The sequence below is a fragment of the Callospermophilus lateralis genome, chromosome 3 (genome assembly GCF_048772815.1).
Source record: "Callospermophilus lateralis isolate mCalLat2 chromosome 3, mCalLat2.hap1, whole genome shotgun sequence".
Classification (NCBI taxonomy): Eukaryota; Metazoa; Chordata; class Mammalia; order Rodentia; family Sciuridae; genus Callospermophilus; species Callospermophilus lateralis.
In genome coordinates this window covers 81,588,470-81,601,973 of record NC_135307.1, presented here as the reverse complement: position 1 = coordinate 81,601,973, position 13,504 = coordinate 81,588,470, and the positions used below count along the sequence as shown (strand labels likewise).

At 35.9% G+C, this 13,504-nt stretch overlaps 1 protein-coding gene and 1 non-coding gene across 4 annotated transcripts in view; one reads left to right on the top strand and one right to left on the bottom strand.

Annotated features, from left to right (window-relative positions):
- The window catches only part of Fmn1 (formin 1), a 363,324-nt gene that overhangs the window by 210,245 nt on the left and 139,575 nt on the right, over positions 1-13,504 (bottom strand). The gene's annotated exons all lie outside the window — the stretch shown is intronic.
- On the top strand, positions 13-120 carry LOC143395991 (U6 spliceosomal RNA). The gene has a single exon (XR_013090894.1). It is a non-coding gene; the product is annotated as a U6 spliceosomal RNA (small nuclear RNA).

Below are 13,504 nucleotides of genomic sequence, written 5' to 3'. Positions count from 1 at the left end.
GACTTAACCACTGTGCTCACTTCAGCAGCACATATACTAAAACTGGAACGACTCAGAGAAGATTAGCATAGCCTCTGTGTAAGGATGACATGCAAATCCCGTGACACATTCCATATGCTAATAAACAAAAAGCACTTAACCTCCAAACTTTCCATTAGTTCTAAAAATTAATAATTTCCACACCCAAGACTTCATCAAATTTCATTCTCTCACAACTTCCTTGAATACAGTTCTATTCATGAAACTGTAAAGCATAGCGTTATTTAATTCATATAATAAGAGTCACAGTTCAGATGAAATTGAACACTGGTTTTGAAAGGCAATAATTTTAAGTATTAAGTACAAGCAAATATAACTATGAATAGTCACCCTAGGAAAATAGGAACAAATGTTGGAAATCTGCTCTTAAGTTCTTACTTGGGACCCAGTACAAAAGAAAACTGCCATCAGAGTGCATTTTGAGAAATTAAAAAAGAAAGAAAGAAATCATTCCTCATGGGGAATTTCTGTAACATTTTATTTCTAAGTTATTACTATCATCAAATATAAGTCACAGAATGGATGTACACACTGGAGTAATCCATGGAAACAACTTTCAGACTTCATTTTTCCAAAATGTAATTCCCAATCTAATGAGTAAACCCAAGACTGCAGATTTTTAGGCAACGAGCCAACACTACTTCCTTCTCTAGGGAGAGGACTAGTAATTTTCTGCTGAATTGCCATTACTAAGCTAGAGCTGGCCCAGAGCAGTGGGACCCATTGAAGATCACAGGCAAGGTCAGAAGCAACAGAGGATGAACTCTGGCCCTGACAACTATGACAAACTGGATTATACAAGGAATTATGGCAATCATTTTAGTCTTTTCCTCTGGGTGACTCATCTTGTCTGAGAAAGGATACTATACTGTGGCTCATGCCCCATCTGTCCAATAGCATCATTTTGGAAATATGATGTGGTATCATTTAGAACTCAATTATGTTTGCCTAACATACTCCCAAGTTTGTGTTTTCTTTTTATTTTATTGGAATCTGGTAGGAAGTATAAACTATTTGGTCAGTTATACAGAATTATCAAATGAGGCCAGATCATATCAAAAGGAGCCAGTTATTGAGGGGTTTTTTTCCCCCCGATATAAAAGTAAAGATGAAACATGTGTAAGAATCTAGGATTACTGCCTAGAATAGAGTTTCCATATCTTTACAAATCATGCAGGCTCTTCTGGTAGCAAGAGGAGGCTCGGGGGGAGTGGCTGTGACAATTCCTACTCATGGGCTTACTCTTCACGGTGGTATTGTCTGTTCCAGGCTGACTCTAAACACACCTTCATTGTGTCAAAGACGACTTCGCCACCATCTACTCTCCAAACAAGTTTGAATGAATATCTGCTATGTACAAGGGCTTCTGAAAATAAGCTAGCTATGATTCACACTTTGAGAAGTGTATATTCTAGCTGAAAATAGCAATGTAACCATAAGTTATGTCTGGTCTTCAGGACAGCTGAACTGACATGAGTTTTCCAGTATGATTATTACTAGTGCTATTATTAATATTCAGATGCACTGTTTTCCTTAACAACTGCAGAAAATTAAAGAGCTACACAAGTCAATTCATTCAGCAAAGGCGTCACAGGTCAACCATGTTGCTTTCATTACACAAGCAATAAGCCATTCTCAGGCCCAAACTCCCATGTACTTGCACTGAGTTTCTGTCCATGAGTAAGCCAAGAGGTATTTGGCTTCCTACCTTCATTATTTGAACAAATGACCAATGATGTGTGCCTAGGCCACAACCACATTCTACTAGCCACTTTGGGTCTTCCCAAGGATTAGTCACATGGTAAATCTGCCACTGAATAGGTTTTAAATTATAGGCCAATCAACAAAGAAAACAAGAAAGTTTATGTGTTTTTCATTAGGCTCTGGGTTGAGACCTAAGATGCTTCCCTTAGAGGAGGCTGGGAAAGGAAATGTCTTGAATTTCCAAAATTGCTCACTAGAGCCAAAAAGCACACTCATTGTATAATACGTAAGTATAGCAGCCAGAAGAGGTTCAGAGAATCAAGAACAGTCTTCATTCCTTCAGTAATGGACCCAAGGAGAAATATTTTCTGCTATACTTTTAGAATCTGGGTCAGGTAACATGAAAAAAACCACTGTGGTCAGAGAACCTGGCTGCAGAGTGAACGTAAATTTGTTTCATATTCTTATTTCCTTCTTTGGAAAGCAAACAAGTCAGAAGATCAGGGGGCTTATATGCTAGGTTTTAGGGACTCACGGAGGTGTTTCAGTGATTCTGCAAACACTTAGTTTTCATGAGATGAGATTTAAAAAAAAATTTAACCTTAAAAGAAACTGTGATTGTAAAAGCTATACTCAGTATGTATACATTTGAATAATCCCAGTGTATCTACATCTACAATGTGTGGGGTTTGTGGGGGGTTTAACATTTTTTTATTGTTTGCAGTCTTTGGAATACCAGGTTTCTCCTAACCTTTTTCCAGATCTATTTGGATGACTTGAGTATTGTTTCATTGGTGAGTAAAGTTGTAACTGCAAGGGTCTCTTTTCTTTCCTTCATTTCCTTTTTCTATTTATGAGCTTCTGGGCTCATATGTACACCACTGTAGCATGTGTACCTTCTTAACTAAGCCAAAGGGTGCACAATGACTAGCAGGTGAACAGGTATTGTGCCAGGTGAACAGCTACCATGCCAGACAACTACAGCAGAATTTCTTACTTGGTGCTGTTTGAGAGGGAGATGTTTATGATGAAAAGAAAAGTTCTAGCAGTTCTTATTTATTTAAAAAAACATTTATTTTTTAGTTGTAGGTGAAACAATACCTTTATTTTATTTTTATGTGGTGCTGAGGATTGAACCCAGTGCCTATTACATGCTAGGCAAGTACTCTACCTCTAAGCCACAACCTCAACTCCAGTTCTTAATTCTTGCTGGTTCAACTACAAAATAAAATTTTCCTGTGATTCATGTTTTAATCTGAAGGTTTATTTTGAGTAGAATACTGGAATTATAAGGAAAATATATTTTTTAAAAAAACTGTTTCCTTTCATAATTGCATGTGATTTTAGAGATTTTTCTGTCAGGAAAGTATACCACAGAAATTAATTGGATGTTGTTACTAATATAAGACTCAACAATAAACATCCCTAAATTCAACTTTGCATTCATCAAAAAGACATCTAAATTAAAACATATGAAAACATGCTTGTGTCCCTGGGTTAGGGAAAGAGTCCTTAAATATACCACCAAAAATGCAATCTTTTTAGGGTATGTTAATCAGCTTGATTTAGCCATTCCACAATGTATACATACATCAAAACATCACATTGTACAACATACATACATATGTTTGTCAATTAAAAGTTTTTAAAAGAAAAATTTATTTTAAAAATATATTGCAATTTTTGAAGATTAAAATCTTCTTTCTTTTGCAAAACACTATTAAAGCAGAAAATGAGTCTCTGACCAGGAGATATATTGGAAAACACATATCTGACAAAGAAATTTTTGTTCAGAGCATAGAGAATTATTAAAACAAGCTAAGAGAACAAACTATTCCCACCCTCCAAATGGGTAAAAAATTTGAAGAGGAAATTTACCAAAGAAAAGAACATATGTGGCCAGCAAAAAAGCAATAAAGATTCTCAACAACAAAGGGAAATGCAAATTAAAATCTCAATATGATATCATAACACATCTAGTGGAAGAAAGGAAGGGAAGGAGGAATAGAGGGAAGGAGAGGGAAAGAAAAAAAATGGAGACTAACCAACCAAACAATATCAAGTGCCAGTGAGAAAATGGAGCAGCTAGAACTCTCAGATCACCGAAGGAATTTGGAAATGGTACAACTGCTTTAGAAAGAAGTTTGGCCATCCTTATGAAGTTCAATATACACTTTCTATATGATCTAGCAATCCCATTCCTAAGTAATTGCCAAAGTGAAGAAAAAACATTGGTTAACATGAAAATCCATACATCAATGTCCTCCACAGGTTTATTAATAATCACCTACAATGGTTAATGGCATATGTCAACTTGACTGGGACATGGGGTTTCTAGATATTTGTGAAGTATTTATTATTCTTCATGTGATGTGAGAGGGTGTTTTTGATGAGATTAACATTTAAATCAGTAGACTGAGTAAAGAAAATTGCCTTTCCTAATGTGGGTGAACTTCATCCAATCAGTTGAAGGCCAGAATAGAAGGAAGAGATTAAACTTTCCCTAAGGAAAAAAAAAAAAAATTCCTCCTGCCTTATGACCTTCAAAATGGGACGAAAACTTTTTTCCTGTTTTCAGGCTCAAACTAAAACAATGGGTCTCTGGGTCTTGATCTTCCAGCCTTTAGATTGGAACTATACCATTAACTCTCCTGGTGCTTGAGCCTTTGTATTCATACTATAGCTACATCATCAGCCTTGATGGATCTCCAGCTTGCCAACTATCCTGAGGACTTAGGACTTATCAGCCTCCATAACTGTGTGAGACAATTCCTTATAATAAATCTCTTTATGTATGTTTTTAAATATGTGTGTGAGTATACACACACCCATCCTATTAGTTTCATTTCTCTGGAAAACATCAACCAATACACTGCCCCAAACTGGAAACCACCCAAATCTTCTTCAGCTGATGAAAGGATAAACCAACTGTGGTACATGCACAAAGTAAGATTCTACCCAGGAATGGGTGACTGAATGAATCTGGATGAATCTCAAATGCATTTTATTCAGTGAAAGATGCTGATCTCCAAAGCTTACATCCTGCAAAGTTCCATTTATATGACATTCTGCTAAAGTCAAAACTATAAGGACAGAAAACACATCAATGGCTGTCAGCAGTCTGAGGTCAGGAGGAGGGTCATCATCCATGGGACACAGGGGGATTTTTTTATGATAATGAAAACAGTCTCTATTTTAATCATAATATTATTATGTGAATACATGTTTGTCAAAGCTCAGGACAATTCACTTAAAAAGGTTATTTTATTGTATGTAAAATCATATCTCAATGAATAAAAAAGTACCCTAAAGATTGACATCATAGTAAGTTAAAGATAGGTACACATAAGTACATTTATATAAATTTAAAACAGTGAAAAAAGAAACCTGCCACTTAACAATTAGGCTTTTAAACAGAATTTTGTGTGAAATAGTCTCTCTGTTGAGAAAACACATTATAATAAAACATCTAAATTAGTGCCTATGTCTTAAAAAGACACAGGTTTCTACCTTCTTCAAAGAGAAATGTAACCTTTTTCATCAATACTGCAGCATTTCACACCTATGGCCCACATTCTGGGGATTTCTCTTTCTGGGTCAAGGCTGGGATGGGATCCGTGGGAACTGTCCAAGATGGTGCTGCCACATTCAGCATTAAACACTAGCTAATGAGATCATAACCAGGGAGTAAGTGAAGGGTCATCAAAAAGCTCAGGGTGTTAGAATGTTACATTGTATTTAGTACTGTGATGTCTCATTTCTTCCCTTGTCACAATCTATTTTCATATCATAATACTCATGATGAGTTGAATTTCTCATAGTAGTTGATCAATAAATGTTGTCAAATAAAGAAGTTCTATTATTCTGCCTCCATAAAGAAACAAACAAAAGACCTAAGATTTTCCATTTCCAGGCCAACTAGAAGTTTTTTTCATTAGTGTTTTTCTTAAGCCAGCCTCTAATACAAGGATTCAATCTTAGGTTAAGAGTGCCACAGTTTTTATTGTTGTTTTTTTAAGCAAAAGATTTCATAGTTTTTTTTTTTCTTTTTAGTTATAGAGAAATCCACCCATTATAACAGAGTCCGTTTTGCAGTACAATTAGAGCAGTTCCCTCCTATGATTTATAGAGTCTCTGAAACAACAGAGGACTACTATTTCACAGTATGCTGCAAATTCTCCCTAAGATCTTTATTCTACAAAAACGAGGATAATGTTACCTGTCTTGCTTCCTAATATATTTTTCATGAGAAGGGAGAGAAATTCAGAAGAAACCTCACAAAAATTTTAAAAATACTCTTCAATAAACATTGCAGGGTTTATATAATATTAAATGCAACTAACAGCAACAAAATGGGGTTAGATACATTGTCAATCAGAAGATAGAGCACAATCCATAGGTCTGGGTTTATATGTATGTTTAGATGGCGATGGCTTTAGAGTAAAGACATTGTGATTAAATGGTTAAATAGAATTCCATCTTTCTTCTACATAAATTGTATTCAGTGGGATCCATATATCATGAGAATGCACATTAAACTAGTATTGTATCATACAATAAAAATTGAGATAACACTTATGTAACACACCAATGGATAAATTGAGACTTAATCAATTAATTTACAAATTAATTTAAAAAGGAGAACACGTGAATTTGCCTTAACTCTGCCCCTTCATCAAAATAAAATTCCCCATTATATTCACAGACCAGTGTTATTCCAAAAGATTTGCAGTTATTTATTGTCTTCACATCTTTACCATTCTCTACTTTAGGTTGCCACAACTGTACTAAAAATGCTCACATAAGTAACTAATGGCTTTGTTGAATTACCCAATTTGGTCAATTTTTCCCCCTTCATTTTCCTTTTAGAACTGCACAGTTTGACTTGAAAATGGCATCTTGATATCTCTGAAACTGAACGCAAAATCTTGGGCTGGGAATATAGCTCAGTTGGTACAATGCCCTGGGTTTAATCCCAAGCAAAAAAAAAAAAAAAAAAATCTTCGTCTTCTTGATACCTTTGAGAACATCCTGCCTACTATGCTTCCTTCTCTTCATCTATAAGTCAACCTCACGAGGTCTTTCATTTTTGTCTTTTGTTCACGTATGTATCCCTGTATCAGGAATTGTTGAATCAATAAAAAATTTTCACTGTCCCAGTCAACTCTTATTAATCTTTAAGATTTTGTGTCTATGACTATTTGGTTCACTTAGTAAAAGGAAAAGAAGGGGAAAGTAACTACCAAACAGTACCCATATAAGGCCTATCGCATAGATGCTCTGATTTGTATGATTACTGCTATTATTTCTCAGTGGGGTCATATTAATTAGCACATAGCTACCTGTGACAATGTTCTTTCCAACAAGCCTCATGAAATCATAGCACTCATAAGTTCAAAGTTTCAGGTCCACCCACACAGAAATGATAAGTTTGTTTTACTTAATGTTCTTTCAACTGAATCATTTTATAATATGCAATATGAGAGGGCTGGGTCTGTGGCTCAGCAGCAGAGCACTTGCCTAGCATGCGTGAGGTACTGGGTTTGATACTCAGCACCATACAAAACCAAACAAATAAAACAAAGTTGTCCATCTACAACTACAAAAAAAATTTTTTAAATGCAATATGAGAGTCAACAAATTGATCCCAAGCTAGTCAAAATTAAAATTCTACAACAAAGATGTTAATATGAATATTGTAAATATTAATACCACATTTTTTTGGTAAATAAATTTTATAATCTAACTATATTTTCATTTCAATATCACTGAAGAACCATGGAAGATGTTTTATTCCCTAAATAACCAAGCAATAAGAGTTGTTTTCCACTGGGACAATACTAAAATGATGTGAAGAGGTTCATGGAAATGCCTTGGGCAACAGAAAGTGCCCTGAAACAGCACCCATGTTAACATGGGTGATGGATTTATTCTGTATAGTGGCAAGACTTCTTTTTTGAGTTTCTGTAGAAAAGCCATCAAGCTTACCAAACATCTTTGGTTATGGATCTACCCAGGAAGAGGCAAAAAACATTTCCAGAGCTATGCTTGTGTCATGTGGAATATTTGCAACTGAGGATGTACCTAGGCAACAGGGTATAAATTATAAAGTGCATCCACAGCACCTAAATTTATGTGCTTGAACAAAACAACAGGATCAAAAACAGTGGTATTTTTGACTAACAAGAGAACAAAGAAAGGTACTCTGACCACAAGGCATCAATACCCATCATTTTTAGAAACAGTTTTGGCAAAGTGTCACACCGATTTATTTGAGCTCACAAAGATCTGATGTCCTATTTAAAAACAGAGCTCTTCTTTGTGTAAACATGAATTAAGAACATGTAAATCTCTCATTTAGATTTATTTTTTTAAATAGGGATTTTAATTATATATTTATAAATCTAGGGTGCTCAATGCCTTAAACAGTTAAGATAGTAAGTAGGGTTTGGCAGAACATTTGTTCTGATTACTAGATGTTTAATGATACTTGGAACATCAAGATGCATGTGAAATTACACTCTACTACAATGCAGACAGAATAACTTGGAAAGGATCAGATCTCATTTTGACTTGATTCTTTTCTCCTGGAATATAGACAAAATACATTCCTCTTGTCCTCCCTCCCCGCTTCCATTAAACTATATTACTTTTGATTGATAGTCATCTCCATAATTTGTGCTTTTTGAAAGGATAATTGCTACAAGACCGGTTCTTTTCCAGTAAATGGAAGACATAAATTTAAATCAGTCTTACTTCCTAACTGATCAAATGTGGAATATAATTTATAAAATATTTTCAAAATAAATCTTTATTCTATACAAAGTTTGTCACTTTAAATTTAGTTTGACAGAAGGATATGGATGGGTATAATTTTTCTCCCTGGCAATCTTTCTATTTTAAATGTTATGGCAGCACATGTTAATAATGTGAAAAGACAGGGGCAATTTTATCTGTAAACTATACATCACTCCTTTAGAAGTCATTTGAAGGTTAATAACTAACTATGTAGGTTAATGATGATGGGTTAATAATGAGCTGCATTATGTTTTATCAAATCACGTGATTTGATACTATTTGATACTACTAAGCATTTCTTACCAGCAACAAGCTGCTGTTTCATGGAGTGCGTTTGTCAGCTATGAGAGATAACATTCACCAAATTTTGTGCCCAGGCAGCCTTCGTGAAAAAATGAACAGGCTCAAGTATCCTTGCCAGTTGTCTACTCTAAATAGTTACAAACTACTTACACTCTAAATATTTAGATCACTAGGAATTTCAACATTGGACAATCACCGTCACCTTTCCTCCACTGCATGTCAGAGCACAGGAAGGCTTTCTGATTGCATGTCCTTGAACATAATATTAATATGACATATGAAACTGATTAGGATGGTTGAGGTGTTTGAAAGAAAGGAATTTTGATTTTTATAAAGATTGGCATAAAAATAATTTTTCTTTATCCAAATTTACTTTGTTAAAGTATAACCCTGTCTCAATTATAGCTGTAAAAAAAGAAAGAAAGAAAGAAGTTTATGTTCTTCTGGGTCTTTATATATATATATATATATATATATATATATATATATATATATATATATATATCTCTTACGGATTTTTAGATTTTCAAATCAATATAAAATAGGTAAGAATAAAAAATAAAATTAAATCTAAACATGACACAAATGAGAAAAATACTTCAGAGTCTGCTAAGAAAAACTGGAGCTCATGAAGAGGGAAGCATCTGTCTCTGAGTATGATTGCTTTTAAAAGCTGAGTTTGGAAGCTTCCTACACAAAATTCTCTAGCTTCTTGGTAACAGTGTTTTTAAAAATTCTTTGTTATGGATGGTGCTTGGTTGTAGGTTTGGGGGAAAAAAATGTAAAATCTCTCCAAGAGGGACTACTGACAGCTGGCAGTCTCTCTGTCTCTTCACTGTTTTTAGGTAATTAGGGTGCTAATGAGCAAGGACTGAGTGATGCTGTTGGAGGCCAATGTTTGAGTCCAACTCACCATAGGATGGAGTCAATCTGGACACTGTGACCCATATCTCACAAATCTAGAAAATTTCATCTGAGAATTATAGCCTACCAAGCTCCTATTTATAACTCTGGTGTAATTCTTAACCTTGCAGAGATAAAGAGTCAGGATATGGAGAAGTAAAGCATTAGGCAACCTTTTGATCTTAAAAAGTATCCAATTTAAAATTGAATTCAATATTTGAAAAACGTGGTCCTATTCTCCTCCAATCGATTTGTACATTCCAACTGAAATGTGTTTGATTTTGTTCATGTATATGAGGATTTTGCTTTCAAATGTGCTACTTGAAACCTCAGACAGCATATTCACAGTACCAGCTTCCGTTTGGGGCAGCGTGATGGTTTATCTGCCCATCACTTAGATTGTAGACAACACTTTCTCCCTCTTTGGCACAGTGATCTCTGTACAGCAGAAGTGATAGAGCAAAGGACTGAGAAAAGACTTGATGGTCAGTCATGACGCTTCTATCATCTGTCTATATGGCAATGGGCTCTACTAATGCTAATTAACAGTCACCACACCATGACTCTCAATGTGTTGGTTGGCTTTTTTGAACTACAGGATTTTAACAAATCCTGTTCCTAGTGGGAACATGCTACCTTGGTTAAATGTACCAAGGAAGGAAAAGGCTGAGAACAAATAAGCTAGATTTTAAAACCAGCTCTTTCAGCTTTCAGTTCCTCATCTGTAAAATGAAAGAATTTACAAATAATCACAAGTTCAAGCAAGTCCATGTTGCATTCACTAGAACGAATGTGAATGATCACTCGCTACAGGCTGATAATTTTTCATGTAGGATGATCAGAAGTCATAAACACCATTCTTCTAGCAGAAAATCATAAACTGCCAAAAATTCCTTTAAAAAAACTTCTGGGAACATAAGTTTTTCAGCTACAGTTCCCCTTGGTCTCTGCATTTGAAAAGTAGTACCTATAAAATCACTTTGGTTTAAATCTAGTTTCCACTATAGGGAAGAAAAAGGAAAATCCAAAGAATGGTTAATTTAATATAGTAATTTACTATATTAATATAATCCATCAGGTGCATAGTACTGGTAGTGGGTGGCAGGGGGCAGGAACTCTGATTTCATGATTATAACAATGGGAGAAAAAGCTGCTTGTGTGCCTAAGTCAGGTATGAAGAGCCCAAGGTTTCAGAGGAGAGAGCCTTGGGAAGCTAGAAACGGTGTCACCTATGACGATGAAGACTTACTGGGCTCAGAGGATTGACCAAAGTAGATGGCAGATTGAGAGCAATCTGAATGAAAAGAAAAGCTGCAGTGATGGGAAAGAATGGGGAAATTGTAGAAGAAAGAATTTAATAGGTTGGAAGCTGATTCTAGAAGGCCCTAAGCACCATACTAAGAAATTAGTTAACTTGTAAGTGAACAGTAAGCCAATAGAGCTGTCTAAGAAAGAAGAGCAACAATGCATAATTAACTTATAAGATAGCCTGAGTCTAGGTAAACTAGCAAAGACCTAAATTAGGATGATGGCACCAGGGTATCAAGGCGTTAGTGTGTACAAGGGACCATACACTTAAAATGAATATAATTTGGCAATCAAATAAATTCAGAGGCTGAAGATGCTACAGTTGTCAAGAATGAACTTGACAGTTTGGTTTGGATTTTTACTTTTAGGAGAACAGTGGACTTCAACTACGTGGAGCAGCTAAGAAAAGAGACTGTTTTGTGTTATGTGCATCGGGCATAGAACAGGTTAGACAGACACAAGTAGATGAAGAAGAAGATCCCATTCAACCTTGGGATTATAAGATTTTTCTGGTGCTCTAGCTTTCAAAATTGTAAGACTGAGATACTGAAACATTTCCCAGCGTAATTTTCCACAAAATGTTGGAAACATGCACCAGGAACACAGGGAAAAGTTTGAATCCAAATAAATGAGTTTGAACAGAGAGAGAAACTTGAAGCAATAAGTGAAATCTCTAAGTCACAAGGTTTAAAAAGAAAAACCATGAGACTAAAGGCTAGTTTTTGGAAGGCCATATTTGGGGTGTTACAGAGAACCTGAGAAGGCAGCAAAGATGAATAAGAAGTATACTCAGAGAAAGAGAAAAATAAAGAGGAGAACCCACTGTCCCTGGTGTTGATGGAAATGGAGAATTTCAACACTGACGTGCTCTAGCACAGAGCCCGACAAAGACTGATGGGGATAACCTACAGCACCTTGTCTGTGGTTTGGAAGCTGCTTCAGTGGAGAATAAATGATAGAAGAATTTGCTACATGTAAATAACATCTGAGAACTGTGCCAGTGAATGGCGGATGGAAGCTCAAGGAAGCTGTATGATTGAGGGAAGAGTAATTTTAATACAAAGGATGGCTGAACTTACTACTAGAAAAAAGAGGAAGGCACCTGCTCAAAAGGGAACAACAAATGAGCAAAAGGACAGAAAAGCTTAGTAGAGGATGATGCCACGATGACCAGATAGAAAAATACCAGGTGTCTCATTTTGTTTTTTCCTCTGAGGCAGAGGGACAAAGATAAAACCCCAGCAAAGAAATAAAGGTATAAATAAGCCTCCATTTTCCTCATCTTGGGGGCAGGGCAGGGAGCCCCCTTTTTCTCCCTAGAGCCAATTCGCCTCCTGGATTCCTGATTTCATCAATTTACTCCTTCCCGGCCAACTCTCTGCTCTGTGCTCTCAGGTCTCCCGCTCAGACTGGTTTCGTGTTTAATCTACATCCAGCGCACATCCATTCGTTCTTACTGCTTGTGACCTCACCAGATTACCCCACTCATTCTAAACACTGTAGCGAAGGTAGGATCCTCATTTTTTGGATGGTCCAAAATCTCAGTCCTAGGGAAACATCAGGGCTTCAAGTCAAGACTGGGTCTTCTGATGTGGAAGCCTCGTGTTCTTTTTCCTTATGCAGAGCTGTTTCTTGACAGTGGTGCACATGCAGGCAGTGGACTCTTGTTTCTGTCTAAACATTACAAAGTACCTGGCATGCTGTCAGAGACCCAACTTTAAATGGCTGAAATAGCTTGATAAATGGTGTGAAAATTTTATGGTCCTTCCGTCAGACATCATAATTTATTATCACATAATGCACAGTTAGAAGAACCAAAAGAAACCATCCCACAAGGACAAACAATGTGGAGGCAGTGGCCCTTTGACACTCTAAGGCCACAGGCATTATATGGATCCAATAAGAAAGCTGCTTCTACAAGCAAGAGAACAACCTCTTGATCTTGCAAAATGTTTTTGGACACCTAAAGGCTCTTTTATTACTGCAGTTGATTAAAATGAAAAGCTTAAACGACTAAAATGTTCTTTTTGATGAGTTTTTGCCATGAACTATGGACCTTATAGTCCAGTGGGATTCGAGCCCTTTGATCCTGGGCACTCACATAAATTTGGAGTCATAAAACAACATTGGATTTGATTTTACTAGTGTGGCTGATGTTGCCAGATTTGTAATGCAATCTTGTTTTCTCCCCTCCTCAGATTTGAGCCCATCCACCATTGTTTTATAGCAAAAGGAAAAAAGTTTCAATTTGTTTTTGGCAATCAAGCTTCAAGATTGAGCCACCTCTCCAGAATGTTGGAGTTTCATAGAAAAACCATTATCCTGTATTATATTTATGAAGACTGCAATCAAGGTTATTTTACGTGCTGAAAATAAAATGTCAAAAAGAAAAACCCTTTCCTGCATTGTAATAACCACAGATTTTCACTACTTAAGAAGTTTAGAAGAT